The sequence below is a fragment of the Bufo bufo genome, chromosome 1 (genome assembly GCF_905171765.1).
Source record: "Bufo bufo chromosome 1, aBufBuf1.1, whole genome shotgun sequence".
Lineage (NCBI taxonomy): Eukaryota > Metazoa > Chordata > Amphibia > Anura > Bufonidae > Bufo > Bufo bufo.
In genome coordinates this window covers 231,949,862-231,961,101 of record NC_053389.1, presented here as the reverse complement: position 1 = coordinate 231,961,101, position 11,240 = coordinate 231,949,862, and the positions used below count along the sequence as shown (strand labels likewise).

The 11,240-nt window shown below is 46.6% G+C and overlaps 1 protein-coding gene across 2 annotated transcripts in view; it reads left to right on the top strand.

The window, feature by feature from the left end:
• Positions 1-8,042: 8,042 nt before the first annotated feature.
• ERC1 (ELKS/RAB6-interacting/CAST family member 1) overlaps positions 8,043-11,240 on the top strand; it is a 157,865-nt gene continuing 154,667 nt past the window's right edge. For both annotated transcript variants that reach the window (XM_040436562.1, XM_040436556.1), the window contains exon 1: positions 8,043-8,152. The gene's annotated coding sequence lies outside the window, so the exon portion shown is untranslated. The remainder of the gene's footprint in view (positions 8,153-11,240) is intronic.

Here is an 11,240-nt window from a genome sequence, read left to right as displayed (position 1 = left end):
ACGTTGCTGGGCAAAAAGTTTTGGGCTCGTTACCCTGGCAACAAAAGATGGAATTTTGTGCCTCGTCATTTGTTGAGTATATATATATATATATATATATATATATATATATTTATTCATTTATTTATTATTATTTTTTTTTAGCCATCTCGTCCTGTTGCCAGTGAGAGAGGTCATCAAAGATCTTCCAGAGGACGCCGTGGAGCACGTGGCGGTCGTGGTCGTGTGAGTATTGTAAATTATTTTAATTTTTCTATTTTTTTTTTTTTAAATATTCCAAAAAAATGTTATTCTATTTTTTTTTCTTCTTTTAGGGATCCCAAACCTCCACCAGAAGGCATGAGGAGGACGTTGAAAGATTTTATATTGACAATGACCTCCTCATCCATATGGTGGAGGAACGTACACCGTTGTGGGACCACACCGACCGCCGCCATGCAGACCATCATCTTACACGGCTCCTCTGGAACGAGATCTGTGCGGCCATTGTCCCCAACTGGGATGACCTCCGAGAAAGGCAACAGGGCCAATGCCGTAAGTATAAATATATTTGTAGATAGCAGACATACATGTTAAAAAAATTTTTTTTCAAAAGTGGTTTACAGTATAATTTTATTATAAGCGCCACTTAATTTTTTTTAAAAAATTTTTTTTTCTTATTGTGGCTGTTTAAAGTACAATTGTAAACCAACTTTGATTAAATCACTTATTTTATAGATCCTAATTTGATTTATTTCTTTCTAGGAGACACGATCATGGTTCGGTGGCGCTCAATCAGGGACCGCTACAAGAAGGCCTTTAATGAGGAACTTCGGCGCCCGAGTGGGTCAGGAGGAGCCTCAAGACACGTATACCGCTATTCTGCCGCCTTGGGGTTCCTACGAAGGACCCTGGAGATGCGAAGGTAAGGTATTTGGTGTCTCTAAAAAAAAAAAAATATCAAACTAGGTGTATGGCCCAGACAGACTGTCATTAGGCACTTTGTCTTCGACATCCACATTGTATTTAGTGTAGTAGAGAGTAGCAATGTGTGCTTCCGATTTTTTCATTAGAAGTTGTTTTCCAAAAAAAAGGCTATACTGTACATAGACACTTCCTTGAAAAATCATTTAATTCATGGCCTCTATTTATGTACAGTATGTTTCTCTATTTTTTGGAATGTAACCTCCTATGTCGTTTCAGAAGTCTCTTTGCTAAACCTCTATCCGACTGTTTCTCCCATCCATTAAAAATTCTAAATTTATTTTTTTCTTTGCTTCACAGAACATCAAGCAGCACTCTTGCGCCCGAAGTTCCTCAGGAGGCGGTCCCTGAAGAGCAAGCCGCCGCGGGTCCCTCTCGCCCTGCTCCTACTGCTTGTCAGGAACACCATGTTCCCCTACTTGTGCCCTCTGGCGACGTAACGATGGCAACCATGGCACCACTTTTTGAGGCCCTCATGCGTCGCCAGAGGTCAGGTAGGAGCCGCCAGGCTAACTACGAAGACCTCACAAGGCTCATGTATGAGTCCTTGGCGGGGATCACAAATAGGGTTGCATCTGTGGAGGATCATTCGCGTCGTCTTCAGGAGGGGGCGGTGTTGACGACACAAATGAGTCCGATGCATCACTATCTTGTGTCGTTGTTACCTGCGCTGGAACGCTTATCACCCGACCAGCAGTATGAGGCCAGAAGACAGATGGACAGCGTTTTGTGGCAACTGGCACACCGCCCCACAACCATTCCCCCACCCCAGCCCTATCCCCCATCCTACTCCTATCCCCCATCCTTCACCTATCCCCCATCCCACACCTATCCAACTTTACAGCCCCACCAGGCTCAGCATTCCCACCCTCCCCCTCCCCCTCCCCCTCCCCACAACCCACCCCCATCCCAAACCCCCGAGCTCTTTTCTCAAAGCTTTTCTTCTCCTCCTTCTTACTATGCTCCTTCCTCTTTCACCACTCCCTCTACTCTTGCTCGGGAAACTCCTTCTCCTGCCCAATCCAGTCTTCACACTCCCTCTGTGCCACTTGCATCAACACGCACTTTGTTGTCCACAGTGGCAGAAGAACAACAGGAGAGAGTGGACCCAAACCAATCACTTTCCTCCACCCCCCACCATTTCCTCAATTTGTAACTTTGTGTTTTATTTATTTTATTGTTATTTATAATAAATGTTATTTTTTGGTTTAAAAAATCCAAGAACTGTTTTTGTTTTTTTTTTAAATTAAGATAGATATTTTAAATTTTTTGACAATTAAAATCTCCCAGCGCTGGTGTAGCGACACAACAGATTGTCGCTCCACCAGCGTTGGTAGATTGAAAGCTAGGTGTCTTATAGGCCAGACATTATCTCCCAGCACTGGCGGAGCGACACAACAGATTGTCGCTCCTCCAGCGTTGGTAGATTGGTAAGAAAGCTAGGTGTCTTATAGGCCAGACATAATCTCCCAGCACTGGCGGAGCGACACAACAGATTGTCGCTCCTCCAGCGTTGGTAGATTGTAAGAAAGCTAGGTGTCTTATAGGCCAGACATAATCTCCCAGCACTGGTGGAGCGACACAACAGATTGTCGCTCCTCCAGCGTTGGTAGATTGGTAAGAAAGCTAGGTGTCTTATAGGCCAGACATAATCTCCCAGCACTGGCGGAGCGACACAACAGATTGTCGCTCCTCCAGCGTTGGTAGATTGTAAGAAAGCTAGGTGTCTTATAGGCCAGACATAATCTCCCAGCACTGGCGGAGCGACACAACAGATTGTCGCTCCTCCAGCGTTGGTAGATTGTAAGAAAGCTAGGTGTCTTATAGGCCAGACATAATCTCCCAGCACTGGCTGAGCGACATAACAGATTGTCGCTCCTCCAGCGTTGGTAGATTGGTAAGAAAGCTAGGTGTCTTATAGGCCAGACATTATCTCCCAGCACTGGCTGAGCGACATAACAGATTGTCGCTCCTCCAGCGTTGGTAGATTGTAAAGCTAGGTGTCTTATAGGCCAGACAATTAAAATCTCCCAGCACTGGCGTAGCGACAAAACAGATTGTCGATCCTCCAGCGTAGGCAGACAGTCTCCTAACAGGACTGATTGGAGCGACACAAGTATGTGTCGCTACTCCAGCGTGAGCACATCAATATATTAAAATAAAATCACAATTAATATATTAAAATAAAATCACAATTACGTATAAAAAATATTTATTTAACCTAAAATGCTATTGAAATCAAATACAACACACTGTAACCATCAACCAACGGGACAACAAACATAAATTAACGGTTATTTTAAAATTAATCCAAAATAGTTTATAAAAATTGGTCCTGCCAGTCCACCCTTCCAGCTTCTGTACAAAAATAATCTGCAAACGAGTCTCTCATCCGTGCAACCGCTACAGTTGACCGATGTCGACAACTTTGAATGCTCGCGATCTCGCTGTCCTCGGGCACCTGTTCCAAATTGAGTGGTTCTTTATGAAGGAGGTAGTTATGTAACACCACAGCACACTTGACAACCTCGTCTACTGATTCAACCTTCAGGTGAATAGGTTTAGTGAAAATCCTCCATTTTGCGACCAAAATTCCAAAAGTGCATTCTACCATTCTTCGAGCCCTGGTCAAGCGGTAGTTGTATGTGCGTTTTTTTAAATCTAATCCGCGGCTGGAATATGGTTTAATTAGATTTCCACACATTTGAAATGCCTCATCACCAACCAATACAAACGGCATGGGTGGGCCATCAGTACCTGGCAGTGGTTGAGGGAGAGGAAAATCGAATTGTCCATTATATAGACTACGGCCCATATTTGAATTTTTAAACACCATTGAATCGTTTGCGCGTCCATAGGCCCCTACGTCCACTGCAACAAAACGATATTGAGCATCTGCGATGGCCATCAGTATTATAGAAAAATATTTCTTATAATTGAAAAACTCGGATCCGGTTCCGTGAGGCTTGATGATACGAATATGTTTACCGTCTACAGCCCCTATGCAGTTGGGAAACTGACAAACATCCCAAAATCTTTCAGATATTTCTTTCCAATGCTGTCGAGTTGGATGTGGGATGAATTCATCATGCAGTTGTTCCCACAAAACACGGCATGTCTCCTTTACAATTATTGAAACAGTTGATATCCCAAGGCGAAATTGAAAATGGAGTGAGCTGAAACTTTCTCCACTTGCCAAAAACCTAAAATATAAAAGAAAAAAATAAGTGTATAAAAATTATTAATAAACAAGATAATATACAAGGTACAGTATATCAATTGGACGCAATTTTAGTGCACCCCTACATATATTAGTTTGGTCAAGATTTTTTTTGTGGCCAATGTAATTTTTAAAAAAATTCAACAATAAATGTTTGTTCTCCATGGCGAACAATATTCATCACAGTTCATAAATCTTCAATGACGAGTATATTGATTCAAACTTTTCCAAAACAAGATGTATAATTACAAAAAAAATAGATGAGCATCAATTGGGCCCAAAACACTTTGTACAGTGATCCCAGAAAGTACAGTGATCCCAGAAAAAGTAGATTTGGATTAAAAAATGTATGGCTTCACACTACCAAACAGCAGCTTTTGAAAATTTAGACCAAATATTGGTATAATATGTAATAAAGTATAAACTTTACCTTATCGTCAACAATAGGCGTTCTGCTGGGGAAACACAGCGACGGAAAGTGGTGTCTTGCCTTTGAATGTGAGGTGACACACGTTGTAGAAGATCATCGAAACTTTCTACCGTCATCCGTAAATAGGTAAAGAATTTTTCTGGATAATCCCTCAATTCAGGAAATAGAGTTTCAAAAACTCCCCTTCTTACTCTTGCAGAGGTTATTGGATGCACCCAATAGCGACGCGTTTTACGTCGCCTGGCTTGAAGACGTCTTCTCCATCGTGAAACCAGAATTAAAGCCTGAAATCCAAAACGAATATGGTCCGGCATCATCTTTGCACTCTGCTGAAGGAACTTCTGAGTGGTAAGTGAACTTTGCTGGTCTTTTATAGCCAGTTGTAGTATTTGCTTTAACAGATTGCATCTTTTTGTGACCTTCTCTTATCTTTTATAGACAGTTTTAATATTTGCTTAAAAAGATAGCATCCTTAATCTCTAAATTTAAACGCCGGATCCGTCTTTCCGTCTAAAAACGGAAGCAAACGGAATAGACGGATCAGCTTTTTAGACGGATCCGACGGACGGATCCGTCGAAAATTGACGACTGAAGGAAACTGAACGACGGATCCGGCTTTTCTAACAGTCGACGGAAGGACGGATCCGTTGCAGTAAAACTGTGCGGCGGTATGCGTTTTGTCGGATCCGGTGGCCAATTCCGGCGCCGGAACTGTTTGACGGATCAGTCTGCCGCAAGTGTGAAAGTAGCCTTAGACTCCCACTTAAGACTCCAACTTTAGACTCACTTTCCTTTCCCTGACTGGGCCTTATATAAACTAGGGCTTCCTAGCTCCCTCTAGTGACTAAGAGCTGGAATGACACCCCTAGCAGGCCTGTACATGCAAGTTTCACAGTAACAGGGAAATACATAGCATTACATTTTATAAAGATGACTTATACCAACTTCCCCGTAAATAAGGGGAGACGACAGCACACCAAGTGACCCTTTTGTAGTGACGGGCATTACAGTCCCCGTACACTACATATGGGCCCCTGTTCTCGTGATTGGTGGGGGTCCCAGCAGTAGGACCCCCACTGATCTGATAGTTAAACAGTGAACTGCCCCATATAGCCTGGTTCTCAGCTCTAACCTCCCTAGGAATGGAAAGTGCATTTGTATCATAAACACAGAGAGGCTCAGTAACAGTATCACGCACAATAGGATTAGATACACAATCACACATAAGCTTAGATACAGTGGTCCAACAGGCAGTATCACACACGATCATATATAATCCTATGTTCAGCAGGCTGTATTAGGCAAGGGCTACATGGCGACACTGGTCGCACGAATTCTGTCGCGGCCAGGATCACTGAATACCGGTGATCCCATAGAAATGAATGGCATTGCCGCAGCAGTCGCAAGAAATCCAACACGGCTGTCGCGTGACCAGTGTCACCGTGTAGCCCTTGCCTAAGGGCTCATGCACAAGACCGTGTGCCGGCCCAATGCCGTGGACCACAATGCACAGGCACTGACCGTGTAGCCACCGTCTGCACGGCAAAAAAGTAGGTGCATGCATGCACTATTTTTTGGGGTGCGGGGGCACAGACAGAAAACCCACAGAAGTACTCAGTAGTGCTTCAGTGCCTCTGTCCCGCACCATATCATTGGGATTGCGGACTCATTCAAGTGAATGGGTCTGCATCCATCATACGGTGGGCACACGTCCGGGCCACAATACAGGCACGGCCATGTGCATGAGCCCTTACACATGGTCAGCTTAGATATGTGGTTCAGCAGGCAATATTACACATGATAAGCTTAGGGTACTTTCACACTTGCGTTTTGAGGAATCCGTCAGGCAGTTCCGTTGCCGGATGCGGATCTGTTTGACAAATGCATTGACATCCCGGATCCGTCTCTACGGTGTCATCCGCCAAAAAACTCATCCAGTATTTATTATCACATTTTTAAAGGTCTGCGCATGCAGCAATTTTAATGGCGGATCCGGCACTAATACATTTCAATAGAAATTAATGCCGGATCCGGCATTCCGGCCGTAGAAAATACTGCAGCATGCTGCGGTATTTTCTCCGGCCAAATTCCGCAAAAGGACTGAACTTAAGACATTCTAATGCGTACTGAACGGATTGCTTTCCATTCAGAATGCATTAGGATAAAACTGAAGCGTTTTTTTGTTTTTTTCCAGTATTGAGCCCCTAGGACGGAACTCAATGCCGGAAAACTTTGACGCAAGTGTGAAAGTACCCTTAGGGTACTTTTACACTTGCGGCAGAGGATTCGAGCAGGCAGTTCCGTCGCCGGAACTGCCTACCAGATCTGGCAATCCGGAGCGTATTTGTGAAACAGATCAATCTTTTTGCCTTTTTAGGACAGAGAAAATACCGCAGCATGCTGCGGTTTTATCTCCGTCCAAGAAGACTGAACACTTGCCGGAATGCCGGATCCGGCATTAATTTACATTGAAGTGTATTAGTACATTAAAGTATAAGGCTACTTTCACACTTGCGGCAGAGTGATCCGGCAAGCAGTTCCGTCGCCGGCAAAATGTATGCCAACTGATGGAATTTGTAAGACTGATTGGGATCCCGATCAGTCTTAAAAATGCATTGAAATGACGGATCCGTCTTTCCGGTGTGATCCGGCAAAACGGATCCGGCATTTATTTTGCGCATGCGCAGACCTTTAAAAATGAAAAAAAAAAAATTAATACCGGATCCGTTTTTCCAGATGACACTGGAGAGACGTATCTGGTATTTCAATGCATTTGTCAGATGGATCCGCATATGGATCCATCTAAAAATTCCATCAGTTTGCGTCCTTATTGCTGGATCCGGCAGGCAGCTCCGGCAACGGAACTAGCTGCTGGATCCGTCAAAACGTATGCAAACTGATGGATTTGTCACATGGCTCAGGATCCTGATCCGTATGACAAATGCATTGAAATGCTTGATCCGTCTCTCTGGTGTCATCCGGAAAAACGGATCCAGCATTTTTTTTTTCACGTTTTTTGTGGTTTGAGCATGCGCAGACCACAATGTCAGATCCGTTTTGCAATTTTGGACGGAGATAAAACCGCAGCATGATCTCCGTCCTGAAGAGTCAAAACGACTGAACTGAAGACATCCTGAACAGATCGCTCTCCATTCAGAATGCTTTAGGATAAAACTGATCAGTTTTTTTCCGGTATTGAGCCCCTGTGAAAGGAACTCAATACCAGAAAATAATAACGCTAGTGTGAAAGTACTTGACCTTCTCATCATGGCCGATCTTTGCAGACAGGTTTAGCTTGGCAGGAAGTAGCCGCTTAGCCTGCTGGTCTAACAACCACCTAGAACATGACGTCACTTTCTGCTGCTGCTGTTGAGATGCCAGTCACGGCGTCTATGGGCGGGGCGTAGTGGAATGGGTGGAGGTTGTAGTGTACGGTGTCCTGTCTAGGACATTTCCTTTCGCTAGTGTACGCGCACGTCACAACCCGATCCGCTCTCCGCCCTGGACCGGAGTGAGGAGAGCGGGGACAGCGGAGAGAGGTGAGATGATAACGGGGCTGAGCCCGGCCCTGGGGATGGAATAAGTAGTTAGCAGGGAATCGTGCAGTGTGAACGCGGTTTGTCCCCGGTACAAGGCGGCGGGGGGAATCAGTAGTCTTTCCCTGCAGCCGGCTAATGAATGATCGGGGATGGAGAGGCCAGGGCGGAGTTGGGATGGGTCCCTTAGTGCCTGCGGGATATTATGGTGGAATCAGCGCTAACCATTTCCTGGGGATACAGGGATCCTCCCAGGATCCAGAGTGTTTCTTTGGTATATCCTGGGCAGTGCCATGCTCTGGTGGTCCCGAACATTGACAGCCTCTGGGGTAGGTCATGCTGGGCACTGAGTGCTTCGGGTAGGTAATCCTGGTCACCTAGTTGCTTGGGTGGGCGATCCTGGTCACCTAGTTGCTTGGGTGGGCGATCCTGGTCACCTAGTTGCTTGGGTGGGCGATCCTGGTCACCTAGTTGCTTGGGTGGGCGATCCTGGTCACCTAGTTGCTTGGGTGGGCGATCCCGGTCACCTAGTTGCTTGGGTGGGCGATCCCGGTCACCTAGTTGCTTGGGTGGGCGATCCCGGTCACCTAGTTGCTTGGGTGGGCGATCCCGGTCACCTAGTTGCTTGGGTGGGCGATCCCGGTCACCTAGTTGCTTGGGTGGGCGATCCCGGTCACCTAGTTGCTTGGGTGGGCGATCCCGGTCACCTAGTTGCTTGGGTGGGCGATCCCGGTCACCTAGTTGCTTGGGTGGGCGATCCCGGTCACCTAGTTGCTTGGGTGGGCGATCCCGGTCACCTAGTTGCTTGGGTGGGCGATCCCGGTCACCTAGTTGCTTGGGTGGGCGATCCCGGTCACCTAGTTGCTTGGGTGGGCGATCCCGGTCACCTAGTTGCTTGGGTGGGCGATCCCGGTCACCTAGTTGCTTGGGTGGGCGATCCCGGTCACCTAGTTGCTTGGGTGGGCGATCCCGGTCACCTAGTTGCTTGGGTGGGCGATCCCGGTCACCTAGTTGCTTGGGTGGGCGATCCCGGTCACCTAGTTGCTTGGGTGGGCGATCCCGGTCACCTAGTTGCTTTGGAGGGCGATCCCGGGCACTGAGGCGCTTTGATGGGCACGAGGCGCCTGTGGGGGGCCATCTTGTGCACCAAAGCGCTTGAGCAGGCGATCCTGGGCATTGAGACCCTTGAGCGGGCGATCCTGGGCATTGAGACTCTGCACTGTCAGGTTACAGGGTGTCTGTATTTTGGGCACAGTATTGCCAGGATGTAAAGGATAATGCTGGCTTCAATATTTTGGACACAGCCATGCTCAAGGGTGGGTGAATCTGAATACTAATGGAGGGGGCGGTATTAGTCACTGTTAGCTCCTAGGGTATAGAGAATATGGGCACTGTGGTATATTAGTTACATTGTTGCACTGGTCAGATTTTGGGCACTGCCATTCTCTCCACTGGGTGATCATTAAAACTGCTAGGCTTGGGAACTGTGAACACTTTCTTCCTGTGTGCTGGGTGTTTGTGCCACCCTCTAGGGTGGGTTTTTGTTGGTGCCACCAAATTCCAGGGTGTGTGATCATGCGCAGTTCCAGGATCCATGTGTGGGCATAGCCATGCTTTGGATTGTGTGAAAGAGGGTACGGTCAAAGACAAGGGATGGTATATGTTGACTTTGCCAGCTCACCATATGTGGCACTGTGGGTATGTTATGCAGTGTACTCTGCCCGGCTCTGGATAATGCTAGGTTTGCCATCACTGTGCACTGTCAGGCTGTGGCACAGTTAATTCTGGCACTAGTCTTACCATGCCCATTGGTCTTCTTCATCTACTGTGTCTGAACTGGGTTGCACTCTGTCGTTAAGCATGCCAGTGCTGGCATATGTCTTCATGTATCATGTCCATGTTTCATTTATTACATGGTGCTGTGAATGACCTGCATGTACTGGCATTGTTAACCCATGGTGTTCTCTGGCGGGTATCTTTGAACTGGGTGTAGTCCTTGGCTGCCAGTCTGTCCTGGTTGGGTAGATTTTAATCTGTAAGTTCCTTTAACCAAGTGGCATCTGTCATTTTAGTAATGTAGATGGGATAATGTGTACTTATGTATCTTGGGCAGTGCCAGCTCAAGGGTAGATAAAAGTGTTCATTGCCAAGCTTGAGGGTGGGTTATCCTGGGCATTACTGGTGGATTGAGTATTTTACATCCCGTCTTCCTATGGCCCAGTGTGGGTACACATGGGCAGATGCCTCACCCCCAGTGCCATGCTCCATGTCATCATTGCTCTATTTGATATCAGAGAATTGCGCTCTGAGATCTGCCCATTTGAATTGGCACCCTTTGTTGTAGTAATGTCTCATCCGCCCGCTGCGTTGTCACGCATGGGGTGCATTTCTGATGGTGCCATTTCTCCGCAGCCTGACCTTTACTTAATGTCACTATGTTCTGCCGTGGGACGGTAAACTGTGTTTAACCCATTCAGTTCTGCTGATGGATATTTGGCTCGCGTCTCCCGGCAGGTCACCAGTTGCCCACTGTTAGAGCCCTTTGGACCACATAGTGCCCCAGAACCTGATTTTTTTAATCATAGGGGCAACCAGTTTCTCTGTTCTGGGTGACCAGTATGGCAGCCATTCCCGGTTTCCAGGAATTGCCCCTTCCCCAGAATTATAAATCTGCCATTTGACCCTTATTAGTCATATTTTCCATTCAGCAGTCTGGGAAAGCTGGGTGCCACATCCTGTGGGTGCTGCAATGTCGACATACAGATGATCACCCAACTTTCCCACAGCGAGATCACTAACAAATGATCCGTTTCTACCATCTGTTTCCGGGCTACTCAACACCCACCCTCTCCCCACACAACAACCCCCATGTAATGGCTGTTGGCCATATAATCTGTTACCCAGCTTTCCTAGAAGTAGACATGGTATTTATACATCTGAAGCTGGTAAAGAGGACACCATCCTGCCCGCTGAATGCCCAACCCCAAATGTTGCTAACCAAGAAGCTAGTGTCACGCTCCCTCCTGTGACAGAGGTTAGAAGATCTGAGAGACTGGCTGCACGTTAGGTTATCTGACAGCCTATCTGTTTT